The 15,639-nt window shown below is 44.0% G+C and overlaps 1 pseudogene; it reads left to right on the top strand.

Annotated features, from left to right (window-relative positions):
- LOC139163000 (zinc finger protein 721-like) overlaps positions 1-15,639 on the top strand; it is a 50,138-nt pseudogene that overhangs the window by 17,037 nt on the left and 17,462 nt on the right.

The following is a 15,639-nucleotide window of genomic DNA, read 5'->3' as shown; positions in this document are numbered from 1 at the left end:
TGTTCTGGGTTTGTTCTGGGTCCTATTCTTTTTAATATATTTGTGAGTGACATAGGGGAAGGTTTGGTAGGGAAGGTTTGCCTATTTGCCGATGACTCTAAAGTGTGCAATAGGGTTGATATTCCTGGAGGCGTCTGTAATATGGTAAATGATTTAGCTTTACTAGATAAATGGTCAAAGCAATGGAAACTGCAGTTTAATGTTTCCAAATGTAAAATAATGCACTTGGGGAAAAGGAATCCTCAATCTGAGTATTGTATTGGCAGTTCTGTGTTAGCAAATACTTCAGAAGAGAAGGATTTAGGGGTAGTGATTTCTGACAGTCTCAAAATGGGTGAAAAGTGCAGTCAGGCGGTAGGGAAAGCAAGTAGGATGCTTGGCTGCATAGCTAGAGGTATAACAAGCAGGAAGAGGGAGATTATGATCCCGCTATATAGAATGCTGGTGAGACCACATTTGGAATACTGTGTTCAGTTCTGGAGACCTCACCTACAAAAAGGTATTGACAAAATTGAACGGGTCCAAAGACGGGCTACAAGAATGGTGGAAGGTCTTAAGCATAAAACGTATCGGGAAAGACTTAATGAACTCAATCTATATAGTCTGGAGGACAGAAGGAAAAGGGGGGACATGATGGAAACCTTTAAATATATTAAAGGGTTAAAAAAAGTTCAGGAGGGAAGTGCTTTTAATAATAAGGTGAACATAAGAACAAGGGGACACAATCTGAAGTTAGTTGGGGGAAAGATCAAAAGCAACATGAGAAAATATTATTTTACTGAAAGAGTAGTAGATCCTTGGAACAAACTTCCAGCAGACGTAGATAAATCCACAGTAACTTAATTTAAACATGTCTGGGATAAACATGTATCCATCCTAAGATAAAATACAGAAAATATTATAAGGGCAGACTAGATGGACCATGAGGTCTTTTTCTGCTGTCAGATTTCTATGTTTCGTAGTACTCAGAAACTTTTTGGCCCCTTAATCCCATCATCTGTTTGTCCATTTTGGAACAATTATATATTTTGTTAATAACTACTTTTTCGGGGTGGTGGTGGTTTTGTATTTTTCCAATATTGGGCGAAAGTCATTCTGGCTGCAGTCGTGATATGTAATATTAAGTATTTTTTTGCTTTAGTATATTTCCGTTTAAATATTCCCAATAAGAATAATTCCTGCAAGAATTCTATCTCTATTTGTGTGATCTCTTGTAACCATGTGTGGATTTTCGTCCAGGATTTTTTTGTCTCAGAGCATGACCACCACATATGGAAGAAGATGCCATTATTATTTTTTTTATACTCCCCACAATTGGGGCTCAATTTTGGATATATTTTAGGTAATTGGGTCGGTGCCAAATACCATCGATAACACATTTTATAGTAATTTTCCTTATAAGATACTGATTTTAATATTTTTAAATTTCAATTCTGTATTTGTTCCCAGTCGGCCAAGTGAATATTATAACCAATGTTCTGTGCCCATGTTACCAAAGGTGCTTTTACTACATCTGCGTGTCTTTCATATTGTAGCAAGTAAGTATATAGTTTGGAAACGATTTTACTTTCAGGGCCAGTTAAAAGTTTATCTAATATACTTGACGTTGTGCTTCTCGCATATTCCCTCATGTTCTTTTTGTACCTGGATTGTATCTGGTTGTACACTATTTTTTATATTTTATCTTAGGATGGATTTATGTTTATTCCAGGAAGGTTTAAATTCAGTTACTGTGGATTTACCAACCACGTCTGCTGGACATTTGTTCCAAAGATCTACTGTACTTTCAGTAAAATAATATTTTCTCATGTTGCTTTTGATCTTTCCCCCAACTAACTTCAGATTGTGTCCCCTTGTTCTTGTGTTCACCTTCTTATTAAAAGCACTTCCCTCCTGAACTTTATTTAACCCTTTAGCATGTTTAAATGTTTCGATCATATCCCCCTTTTCCTTCTGTCCTCCAGTCTATACAGATTGAGTTCATTAAGACTTTCCTGATACGTTTTATACTTAAGACCTCCCACCATTCTTGTAGCCCGTCTTTGAACCCATTCAATATCTTTTTCTACGTGAGGTCTCCAGAACTGAACACAGTATTCCAAATGTGGTCTCACCAGCGCTCTATATAGCGGGATCACAATCTCCCTCTTCCTGCTTGTTATACCTCTAGCTATGCAGCCAAGCATCCTACTTGCTTTTCCTACTGCCTGACCACACTGCTCACCCAGTTTGAGACTGTCAGAAATCACTACCCCTAAATCCTTCTCTTCTGAAGTTTTCGCTAATACAGAACTTCCAATACAATACTCAGATTGAGGATTCCTTTTCCCCAAGTGCAATATTTTACATTTGGAAACATGAAACTGCAGTTTCTATTGCTTTGACCATTTATCTAGTAAAGCTAAATCATTTACCATATTACAGACGCCTCCAGGAATATCAACCCTATTGCACCCTTTAGAGTCATCAGCAAATGAAATGTTGATTTCATTTTGTTAGATGGGACCCAATCTGTCGATCTTTCTATATCTCAAGTTAATATTCTGGAGTTTTGTTTTTCCTGACAATTTGGTCTTGTCTGCAAATTTAACCAGTTCCCCTTTTATCCTCTTGTCTAAATCATTGATGACCATGAAAAGATCTTGCAAATTTTCCTGTTCCGTTCTTTTTTCTGTGTTCAGGAGAGTCTGGTGTCCTTCGAGGAGGTGGCTGTGTCTTTCTCTGAGGAAGAATGGTCTCAGCTGGATCCTGATCAGAAAGAGCTGCATTCGGAAGTCATGCTGCAAAACTATAGGAATGTGGTCTCTCTCGGTAAGAGTTTTCTAATCGCCAATCAGAGTTCAAGAGATTAAAAAAACCCCACTATTATGAGACATAATCTCCAGGGAGGGAGAAGGAACGGATGTGGCCTTCTGGTGCTCCAAGGAAGGAAAGAGTCAATGTCTCTTTGCTGAGATGTTTTCTGTGCATTTCTTCTCTGTAGTTTCCATTTCTATTTGAACGTATTTGTAGGGGCCGAAAAGAACAAAGTGGGCCTTTCTGTATCCTAGGGAGGTCATGTGAGAGGAGTGTATTGTCCTTTGTCCTATGAAACCTCCAAAATTGTGTGGGAACAGAACTTTCCCACTCAGCCCATGGAAGAGCATTCTCCCAATCCAATTCAAGAACAAAAGCCTCCTGCAGTGTCAGTGAGAGCATCCTAGGGTACAGGTCATCCTTGAGTTACGACAGTTCACTTAGTGACCATTCCAGGTTATGAGCAGCCCTCCCCAAAGTACGTGGGATCCAGTCCCGAAATTATGAGTGTTGCAGCACCATGGCAATAGTGCATACTTAGGAATGACAGCAGAGGGGCTGCAACATTTGCCCTACATATTCCCCCACCCTTCTGTTCTGTCGGGCTCTCTGGTAGACTTCTCCCAAAAATGCACAGATACAATTTCAGACACACACACACGTTTTAAAATTCAAAACAATGTTCTTTATACTGAAAAATGCAAATAAACCAAGCCCTCTTTTGGTATAGCAAAGAGCACTGGTCTCCAAACAAACTGGTAATTTGTACAAGTCCCTTATCAGTTCTCTGATACTTAGCTTGCAGCTGTGAGGCAATTCACAGTCCTTCTTCTTTCACAAAGTGACACACACTTTGCTCTGGTTTAGTTTCAAAGGCGGGAAAAATCAGCACACAAAAGGTCAAAGTCAGTAAAGCAGTCTGGAAACACAAGGATCAGATAATCCTCCACAATGGCCAAACCTACAGGCTGCTCTTTACAGCAGCCACACTAATGACCACAGCACCACCCAACCACAGGTGGCCTCATTTTCTTTGCTAATAATCTCTCAGTGGTTGTTAACTATGCATCGCTCTCCGCATGCGTGGCTGTATCATTAACTCTTGTTCTGAATCCAAGGAGGAACTAGAGAATTGATCTCCTTCTGAGTTGTCTGCCCCACTCTCCTCCTCCCTCCACTCATGTCTTCTTGGTCAGAGGAGCCTTCATCAGCAGATTCCACCGGGGGCAAAACAGGCCTGCAGCATGTGGATGTCTCCCCCACATCCACAGTCCTTGGGGCAGGAGCAGGGCCAGAGCTAACCACAACACCATCCCACCATTGTCTGGTTACAGAAGAGCATGAGGAGAATGGAAGCTTTGGACACTCTCATGACTCAGATATAGAAATCATGATGTTTATGTCACACCAGTCCAAGCATGCAAACATACAACCTAGTGACATTTTGGATAAATACTGAAGGAATTTCACTTGACTTTCTCTCCTTTTTCTCTAACCTTATTATCATTTTCATTTCCCTTTTGTTTTGAAGGTAAAGATCAAGATTCCTGTGAACTGTTCCAACTGATCAATGCTAAAGATGGAAATGAGAAGTTTGGAATTCGAATGGAATTAGAAAGCTGTGAGAGAAATCAGTCAAAGAGCTGGAATCAGGAAAGCTCATCTTCCACTGATGCTCTGATTCAAGATTCTCTTGCCCCACAAGAGGAAATAAGGAATAAATATATTGGGGAAAGTATGAAGCTAACCAAAGCTAAAGTACAAATAAATGAATACTCTTTAACCCAAAACAAAGGAGAAGATGGTATAAGAAGAAACAACAGACAAAATTACAATGGGACATCCATTCATTTTCATGGAAATAACTATCGTACATCTGAAAAAGTGATTGACGCAAAAGAGAAGCCGTATAAATGCATAGAGTGTGGAAAGGCCTTTGCTCGAAGAAGTCATCTTACTACTCACAAGATGAACCACACAGGGGAGAAGCCGTATAAATGCATGGAGTGTGGAAAGACCTTTCCTCAGAGAAATCATCTTATTTCCCATGAAAGGATCCACACAGGGGAGAAGCCGTATAAATGCATGGAGTGTGGAAAGACCTTTGCTCAAAGAAGTGATCTTATCTCCCATAAAAGGATCCACACAGGGGAGAAGCCGTATAAATGCATGGAGTGTGGAAAGACCTTTGCTCAAAGTGGTCCTCTTCTTTCCCATAAAAGGATCCACACAGGGGAGAAGCCATATAAATGCATAGAGTGTGGAAAGGCCTTTGCTCAAAGTAGTGATCTTATTTCCCATAAAAGGATCCACACAGGGGAGAAGCCGTATAAATGCATAGAGTGTGGAAAGGCCTTTGCTCGTAGCACCACACTTACTTCCCATAAAAGGATCCACACAGGGGAGAGGCCATATAAATGCATAGAGTGTGGAAAGGCCTTTGCTCGTAGCACCACACTTACTTCCCATAAAAGGATCCACACAGGGGAGAGGCCATATAAATGCATGGAATGTGGAAAGACCTTTGCTCAAAGAAGTGATCTTATTCCCCATGAAAAGATCCACAAGAGAAAAGCCGTATAAATTCATGGAGTATGAAAAACCCTCTTACTTTCTCTAGGATGATCCACACATAGGACAAGCTGTATAAATCCATGGAGTGTGGAAAGATCTTTGCTCAGAATGGTCCCCTATGTTCTCAAAAGGATCCATGCTCAGGAAAAACTATATAGCTATAGCAATTCTACTTACATTTATATACTACTCCACAGTGCTTTACCACTTATATCTGAGCAGTTTACAAAGTCAGCATATGAAAGGCTGAATCAACTATTAAAAGCAATCTATAGCAGTTGAAGATGTTTTCAATAAAATGTCGAATTGAAAGTTTTCAATTTTCAGTTATTTAAAAATGCTCCATCCATTTTGTTGCTCCAATATGATTTCCCATCCAGAATTTGCATTTCTTGCTCAGTCAGTCACAATTTTCATTTTGTAAACGTACTGGGGAGGACCAGGGGAGACATGATAGCAGTGTTCCAATATCTCAGAGGATGCCACAGAGAAGGAGTCAACCTATTCTGCAAAGCACCTGAGGGTAGAATAAGAAGTAATGGGTGGAGAAGCAACATAGATCTAAGGAGAAATTTCCTGACAGTCAGAAGAGTTAATTAGTGGAATAGCTTGTCCCCAGAAGTTGTGAATGCCCCAACACTGGCTTCAGAGTGTGAGGCCCTGTTCTTCAGTGGTTCTCCTACCTCTCCGGTTGGTCGCAGTCGGTGTTAGTGGGGGGTCAGAGGTCGACCTCTAAGTCTCTCCCTTGTGGGGTGCCTCAGGGGTTGGTCCTCTCCCCCCTGCTATTTAAAATCTATATGAAACTGCTGGGTGAGATCATCCAAGGGCATGGGGTGAGGTACCATCAATATGCGTATGATACCCAGTTATACATCTCCACCCCATGTCCAGTTAGCGAAGCAGTGGAAGTGATGTGCTGGTGCCTGGAGGCTGTTGGGTTCTGGATGGGTGTCAACAAGCTCAAACTCAACCCTGACAAGACGGAGTGGCTGTGGGTCTTGTCTCCCAAGGAGAATCCCATCTGTCCATCCATTACCCTGGGGGGGGGGAACTACTGACCCCCTCGGAGAGGGTCTGCAACTTGGGCATCCTCAATCCACAGCTAACATTAGAACATCATCTTTCAGCTGTGGCGAGGAGGGCGTTTGCAGAGGTTCGCCTGGTGCACCAATTGTGGCCCTATTTGGACAGGGAGTCATTGCTCACAGTTGCTCATGCCCTCATCACCTCGAGGTTCGACTACTGCAGCGGTCTCTACATAGGGCTACCATTGAAAAGTGTTCAGAAACTCCAGATCGTGCAGAATGCAGCTGCGAGAGCTATTGTGGGGTTATCTACATTCGCCCACGTCTCTCCACTGGCTGCCGATTAGTTTCCGGTCGCAATTCAAAGTGTTCGTAATGACCTATAAAGCCCTACATGGCATCGGACCAGAATACCTCCGGAACCATCTTCTGCCGCACAAATCCCAACGGCCGATAAGGTCCTACAGAGTTGGCCTTCTCCGGGTCCCATCGACTAAACAATCGTTTGGTGGGCCCAAGGGGAAGAGCCTTCTCTGTGGCGGCCCCAGCCCTCTGGAATCAACTCCCCCCATAGATCAGAACTGCCCCCACCCTCCTCTTTTATAAATTTTATTTATTTATTTATTTATTTATTGGATTTGTATGCCGCCCCTCTCCGCATACTTGGGGCGGCTAACAACAATAATAAAAAAGAACATGTAACAATCCAATTTAATAAAACAACTAAAAACCCTTATTATAAAAACCAAACATACACACAAACATAACATACATAACTTGTAATGGCCTGGGGGAAGGAATATCCTAACTCCCACATGCCTGGCGACAAAGGTGGGTCTTCAGTAATTTGCGAAAATGAGGAGGGTGGGGGCCATTCTAATCGCTGGGTGGAGTTGATTCCAGAGGGCTGGGGCCGCCACAGAGAAGGCTCTTCCCCTGGGACCCGCAAAACGACATTGGTCGACGGGACCCAGAGAAGGCCAACTCTGTGGGACCTTATCGGCCGCTGGGATTTGTGCGGTAGAAGGCGGTTCTGGATGTATTCTGGCCCAATGCCATGTAGGGCTTTAAAGGTCATTACCAACACTTTGAATTGTGACCGGAAACCGATCGGCAGCCAGTGCAGGCCAGGGAATGTTGCAGAAACGTGGGCGAATCTAGGATGCCCCACGATGGGTCTTGCGGCTGCATTCTGCACGATCTGAAGTTTCCGAACACTTTTCAAAGGTAGCCCCATGTAGAGAGCGTTGCAGTAATCGAACCTCGAGGTGATTAGGACATGAGTGACTGAGCAATGACTCCCTGTCCAAATAGGGCCACAACTGGTGCACCAGGCGAACATGGGCAAACGCCCTCCTCGCCACAGCCGAAAGATGATGTTCCAATGTCAGCTGTGGATCGAGGAGGACGCCCAAGCTGCGGACCCTCTCTGAGGGGGTCAATAGTTCTTCCCCCAGGGTAATGGACGGACAGATGGAATTGTCCTTCTTGAGAGGCAAGACCCACAGCCACTCCGTTTTGTTTGGGTTGAGTTTGAGTTTGTTGACACCCATCCAGGCCCCAACACTTCCACTTGTTTGTTGACTGGACATGGGGTGGAGATGTATAGCTGGGTATCATCGGCGTATTGATGATACCTCTCCACATGCCCTTGGATGATCTCACCCAGCAGTTTTATGTAGATATTAAATAGCATGGGGGAGAGGACCGACCCCTGAGGCACCCCAAAAGGGAGAGACCTAGAGGTCGGCCTCTGACCCCCCACTAACACCCACTGCGACCGACCGGAGAGGTAGGAGGAGAACCACTGAAGAACAGTGCCTCCCACTCTCAACCCCTCCAGCCGGTGCAGAAGGATACCAAGGTCGATGGTATCGAAAGCCGCTGAGAGGTCAAGAAGCACCAGGACAGAGGACAAGCCCCTGTCCCGGGCCCGCGAGAGATCATCCATCAACGTGACCAAAGCAGTTTCCGTGCTGTAGCCGGGCCTGAATCCAGACTGTTGCGGACCTAGATAATCGGCTTCTTCCAAGGACCGCTGGAGTTGGAGCGCCAACACCTCAACAATCTTCCCCATAAATCCCTAATGTTTTTTAAACATTAGATTCGTTACATTGTTATATTTTTATTGTTGTGAGCCACTCCGAGTCTGCGGAGAGGAGTGGCATACAAATCTAATTATTATTATTATTATTATTATTATTATTATTATTATTATTATTATTATTATTATTTTAAGCAGATGTTGGATAACCATCTGTCTGAAGTAGTGTAGGGTTTCCTGCCTAGGCAGGGGGTTGGACTAGAAGACCTCCAAAGTCTCTTCCAACTCTTCTTTTGTTGTTCTTGTTATTATCATTATTATTATTAATGTCAATACATCCCAGCAAATGGGATCACTATGCTGGATTTTGTATTTCATCACCAGTCGGGCGCTTCCCAAGCACCTACAACTGCGTGATGTAGCGGCGAATTATGTGTGCCGATCCCAGTAAAGCAGCCTTTTGCAATTGACAGATGGAGATTTTGTCAATTCCAATGGTTTTCAAATGTCCGCTGAGATCCTTTGGTACTGCGGCCAGCGTGCCAAGTACCACTGGGATCACTTTCACCGGCTTAAGCCAGAGTCATTGCAGCTCAATTTTTAGATCTTCGTATTTCACTAATTTCTCTAGCTGCTTCTCCTCAATTCTGCTGTCTCCTGGGATTGCGATGTCGATGATCCATACTTTCTTTTTCTCCACAACCAGGATGTCTGGTGTGTTATGCTTCAGAATTCGGTCAGATCCTATTATTATTATTATTATTATTATTATTATTATTATTATTATTATTATTATTATTAATATTATTATTATATGGTGGGTACCTTCTGGATCTGCCTGAACTCCCCTTGAGCGGCGGCCACCCCACCCACTTTCAGTTTCCTTCTCTCCCCCAACTCTCCCTCCTGCTTCAGATGATGTCACAAAGGGCTCTGCCCGGACACTGATGACGCTAGAGCAAGGACACTTCCCATTGGTCGTGCCGCACTTTCTGGCGACTCCCATCTCAAAAAGAGGAGAAAAACCCTTCCTCCCCTCAACAACCCTATTCCTCTTCTGGGACTGGAGACATCTGCCCCCCCACACACACACATGTTCTCGTGGGAAAATTCTGTAGGAGGAGATGCTGCCCTCGATGATAAGGGTGGGGGAGGGCTAATCCCGCAGCCAGTGAGGACTTGTGGGTCACATACACACCCACCCACTAAATGTGCGGGGAGTCCCAGAAAACCCAGCCAGACCAGGGAGAGGGTTGCTTCCCTTCAGGACAGAAAAAGCTGATTACCCTCCTGAAAATATACGTCTCCCTTGCTTGGAATGTCTGGAGGAACCGGCCCCTCCCGATCTCTTGCCCCTTTCTTTCCGTGGGTCAGGGGATCCTCCTTTCCCCTTCAAAGCAGCCCCAAATGGAGACCCCAAATTAAAGTCTGGCCACTTCTCCTCCTCTTCCCACTCCTTTCCATGGAGAACTTCATTAGGGGTTGGACTAGATGACCTCCAAGGTCTCTTCCAACTCTGTTCATCTCTTATCTTGCCACAGTCTCAAACAATAGAAGAATATGTAGAGAAAGATATAAAGTGACATGTTGCAATCAATAAACCCGGTATAAAAGAGCAGATGTGGAGCTTTCCCCGAGAAATCTGCCCATTTCACCGGTGGAAGACTCAGCCGCCCCAAACCCAACGGCTCCTTCTTGTTACTTTCCAACTCAAACTCCCGGAGGAACAGAAGGCAGATCCCACCAAAGCCTTCACTTCTCCACACCCCAAAAGAAACCGAGGAGTAAAAAGCAATAACACCCCATCTCTGGGGTTCCCCCCGCCCCAGAAGGAGGCTGCCGGGTAACAGCCGCAGGCGAAGCGACGCCTGGCTTGGCTTAACAGGAAGAAGAAATGGATTATTGCTGCCATCGGTGGCCCAAGTGGCTGTGGCGCTTGCAAGGGGCAAGGACCCGTGAGAAAGGCTGGACAAAAGACTCCTCTGGATAACTGGACGTCACAGAAACGGCCCAAAATTCCTTTGTTCATCCAGCTCATTTCTCAGCTGCCCCAGAATAGAATTTGGGGGGCTGCCCCATGGGGGGGGATTATCCTCCAAAGCCCCAGAAGAAGAGAAGCAACAGATGGAAAGTAACCAAAGAGAGAAGCAACCTGGAATTAAGGAAAAGCTTCCTCACAGTGAAGAGAATGAACCAGTGGAACTGCTGACACCAGAGGTTGGGTGCTTCATCACTGGAGGGTTTTAAGAGACTGGACAGCAAATTGTCAGAGATGATAGAGTTTCTCCTGCCTGGACTAGAAGACCTCCAAGGGGTCAGGATGAGGCCTAACTTGATATAATATCCCAATGCAGGAGGAAGGACTGTAGTCATTGTAATGGCTATTATACGTAGAGAATGGTGAATCAATATGCTGCAACCTGATTGGCTGGTAAATATATAAAAATGTATGACACTTTTGCATAGGTGTGGTTGCTGTGGTAGTAGTGGTTGACTAGTTATTATTATTATTGTTGTTGTTGTTGTATGCCGGCCCTCTCTGCAGACTCAGGGCGGCTTACAGCAGTGATAAAACAATATACAATAGCAAATCTAATATTAAAGTCTAAAATATGTGCAATAACCCCTTACCCCACTCCCAGAACATAATGGCCTGCCCATGTTTTCCTCTCCCCAGGCTCCTAGAAAAGCTCTGGAGCTTGGGAAGAGCCTCCCCCACCCCATCCAGAAGCTGAAAACAGGCGGTTTCCCGACTCTCAGTGAGCTCAGAAGGCTTGTAAATCGGCTGGCGCTCACCTGAGTTTGCGTCCTCACTAATATGGCTTCATGTGCCACCTGTGATATCACGGATATAGATGGTGATGGACATACGGTACTTTATTTATACCCTAAATCAGTGCTTCCAAAACTTTGGACATATGTGTACCCCTTCTATAATTTTCACAATGCTTAGTACCCCACGCCAAAAAAAATGGATGCAATTTAATAACAATCAAAATGTATTTATTTATTTTTATTTTGTTGGTACATACACCAAATAATAATAAATGAAAAATAAAATTATTCATAATAAAATGTAAATAAAGTTATATTATCAATAACAAGTTGTAGTGTGGTTTATGTACAGTGAGATAGAGTATAAGTAATATTGTAAATATAGAAGTCATTTTTGCTAAGAAGAAGTAAATATATTTTCTTAAGAACTCTGCTGCAATGTGTTCATTCGAAGACCTCAGCTTCTTATCTATTGGTCTGTGACTGGCTGGCTGGGTTGGGTGAGCTTCCTCAAGTGCTGCCCTGACCCAAGTTCCCTTCCAGCTCTGTTCTTAAGCAGCCTCCATTTTATTCCCTTCTTGGAAGTGGACCTGATTTTGCTTCCAACACTATCAGGATAACATGGAAACCCATGACTGGAAGATGCAACTGAAGAGGTCAATGTGGAGGAAATAGGCAGCCGCTGTCCAAAGGAAGAGGGAGACACTGCCACAAACTTGTAGTTTTATATCAACATACTGTAAATGTATTAAACATTCGCAGCAGAGAAGAGAGTCAGGAACATCCTGAGGTAAATCTCAAACAGCGTCCAGGAAAAAAAGGAGAAAGGGGAAACGCCCCCTTTCCACCCTCAGCAACCAATTAGAGCACAGATCCCCTCAGGCAGGAGCCGGCCATGGCTCCCTCACAATGGGGTGTTTCCTTCTCCAGCCATTGAATTCAGTATCTTCACATTTGAAGGATCCAAAAGAAACAGAGCTAAGATGACTTTGCTTTCGTCCCTTAGATTGAATTGTCCGGCTGGGATGGTTTTTAACATTTATCTTGCACTGTGCTAAAAAGAAGTCAACGTCCTTTTCTCCTTTTTTCTCTTGTCCCTCTCAGGCCTCCTTCTCCCTCCCTTTCTCCTGCCCTCAATGTCTGGCTTCTATTTTTCCTTGTGTTTTGTCCACTAAATAAATGAATAAGCTCTCGAGACTTCAAAAAAGGCAGAGAAGAGCAACAAAGATGGAGGCTAAAATTATTTATTTATTTTAATTCATTTTATTGCCTGTATAGGCCCCCCAACTCCTGAGGGGCTCTGGGCAGCCTACACAAATAAAACCATTAGACACCCATTGAAATCCCCTTCCAAACCTCACATCTCTGGGGCCACCACCAAGATTCCTTCCCTCTTCTGCCCTTTTTCCCTCCATCCCATTCTCTCCTCTAGACAAAGAAGAGGCTGAAGGATAGAGACGGAGGGGCAGGAGATGGAAGAAAGAAGGAAACCGCTCTAGAAACACCACAGAAGAAAGACCACAACCTCCTTCACTGCCTTTGGGTCAATGGAGACTCCAAAGCCTTTCTCCTCCGACTCCCAAGCCCATCATCCCCGCCCTCTCCCTTCCCCCTCCCGCCAGCTCCTCTTTCCCGCCCTTTCTGGCACCCAGGTATTTCACCCCCAATCCGCCAGGGGGCGGCCTCTGCCAAGAGAAGGGAATACAGCGGGATTGGACCCACCGGAGGGAAAACGTCACAAGGGGCTTTTCTGAGGAGTCTTGCGAAGGAAGTGACATCACTGTCCCTTGCCAGTCTAGGAAGCCACACTCGCTCTCCTTATCCGGTGGGACTCCACCTGAGAGCGGGAGCCTGCGGGAGGTGGGGGAAGGATATCCAGAGGCGCCCGAGGTGAGAGGGGGGGCTCTTCCCAAGGCCCATGCTCCCCAGCGGCCCTCCCCTTGCAGGCGGAAGCGGAAGAAGCGGGGATGCCGGGAAGGGGGGGAGATTGGGGGAAGGGCCCAAGGGGGGGAAGGAAGGGGGGGCCTTGGAGGAGGAGGCGGGATTCGCACCAGGCTCCCGGAGGGGGAGAGAAGGGGGCGGGTTCTGCAGCTGCCTCCTTTATTTATTTAATTTATTTTATTTGTTTTATTTATTTAATTCATTTAATTTATTTAATTCATGTATTTATTTTATTTATTTAATTCATTTAATTTATTTATTTAATTTATTTATTTAATTAATTTGTTTATTTATTTATAATTTTATTTTATTTATTTAATTTTATTTAATTTTATTTATTTATTTGGTTGATTGATTGGATTTGTATGCTGCCCTTCTCCATAGACTCTGGGTGGCTAACAACAGTGATACAAAACAGCATGTAAATCCAATACTAAAACAGCTAAAAAACCCTTAATTGTAAAACCAAACAAACATACAAATATAAGAAATCATATGTTCCTGGCCCTGCTCGGGGGACCTGGGACCTGCGCTGGGATGAGCCTCTTGGGGCTCCGGGCAGGTTGGGTGAAGGTCACTCAGGGGCTGAATTCCACCTTCTCATTCTGGGCCTTTGTTTTTCCTTCCACCTCAGAGACAGAAACCGGAAGCCATTTGTGGTCTTTGCAAGGCCACATTTTCTCCTGGGGGAAGAAAAAAAGAGCGGGATCACCTGGAGGGATCCGTCCTGTGTTCCCAGAAATGGTCCCGTGAAGGAAAAGGCATCTGGAGACCCACAAGAGTCCTTGGACCCCTTTGGAGTTGCTCTGCAGGACAGAGAAAGGATGGAGACCCCACCTGATGCAAATGGGGGAAGGGGAAAAGGCCCTGCAGCCGCTCAGCCTGGGAAGGGGGGAAGCTCTGGACAAGACCCGGGCAGAAGATCCTGGAGGAAGAATCCATCCTCCCTTCAGAAGTTCTGCCCTGGAACTCCATCCAATACCGGGAGGCTGAGGGTCCCCGAGGACTTTGCAGCCGACTGCACGACTTGTGCAGGCGATGGCTGAGACCAGAGAAGCACACCAAAGCCCAGATGGTGGACCTGGTGGTTCTGGAGCAGCTCCTGTCCCTTCTGCCCCCAGAGATGGAGGGCTGGGTGCGGGAGTGTGGAGTCGAGACCAGCTCCCAGGCGGTGGCCCTGGCGGAAGGCCTCCTCCTGAGCCAGGCGGAGGAGCAGAAGGAGCAGGTCCAGTTGCAGGTGAGACACTTTTGGGAGCTCAGAAGGGAATAGAGAACATATTTAATACTTCACCCCTCCTTCCCAAACTTCTCTGGCGTTCATCCCATCTCCAATTCTTGTAGGACATTGTTCTGTTTTCTCACTCAACCTCACAGATGGATATTGGGGTCTTTGAGATTGTGTTCCGAATCTGGGAATCCACTTTGTCTCGTGTCATATACATTTTATTATTTATTTATTTATTATTTAGATTTGTATGCCGCCCCTCTCCGCAGACTCGGGGCGGCTCACAACAAAGTGAAAAACAATCTACAACAAATCTACCGTATATACTCGAGTATAAGCCGACCCGAGTATAAGCCGAGGCACCAATTTTTGCCACAAAAACTGGGAAAACGTATTGACCCGAGTATAAGCCGAGGTTAGAAAATGCAGTGGCTACTGGTAACTTATAAAAATGGAAAACAATAAAATTACATTAATTGAGACATGTTTTAGAATATTTATTTTAAAGAAAACCAGTAAACTAGCTCTGTAAATTTAAAAGAGGGTAAACAAATTAACAATATTAACAATAAATTAAAAAGTAAAAAAAGTAGCTCGATCAGGAACAAAGCTAAAACCTAAGAGTTAAAATCCTTCAAAACTGGATTCCTTCTCATCATTAATTGGATTTACATTATTGTTCTGTTTTTATATATGCTGTGAGCCACCCTGAGTCCTTGGAGAGGGATTGCATACAAATCCAATTAAATAAACAAACAAACAAACAAACAAACAAATAAGTGTATCCAAAGAAGAGCTTCAGCATTAGCTGCTGTGAGGTTATCAGCATAGAAAACCAAATAGATAGATAGATAGATAGATAGATAGATAGATAGATAGATAGATAGATAGATAGATATAGATAGATAGAAAGAAAGATAGATAGACAGACAGACAGACAGAAAAATAGATAGATAGATAGATAGATAGAGATAGATAGATAGATAGATATAGATAGAAAGATAGACAGACAGACAGACAGATAGAAAAATAGATAGATAGATAGATAGATAGATAGATAGATAGATAGATAGATAGATAGATAGATAGAAAGAAAAATAGTTAGATAGAAATAGATACAGATAGATAGATGGATAGATAGATAGATAGATAGATAGATAGATAGATAGACAGACAGATAGATATAAAGATAGACAGACAGATAGAAAAATAGATAGATAGATAGATAGATAGATAGATAGATAGATAGATAGATAGAT

This window comes from Erythrolamprus reginae, chromosome 2 (genome assembly GCF_031021105.1).
Source record: "Erythrolamprus reginae isolate rEryReg1 chromosome 2, rEryReg1.hap1, whole genome shotgun sequence".
Lineage (NCBI taxonomy): Eukaryota > Metazoa > Chordata > Lepidosauria > Squamata > Dipsadidae > Erythrolamprus > Erythrolamprus reginae.
The sequence above is the reverse complement of the archived record's forward strand: the minus strand, read 5'-3'. Positions and strand labels throughout refer to the sequence as shown.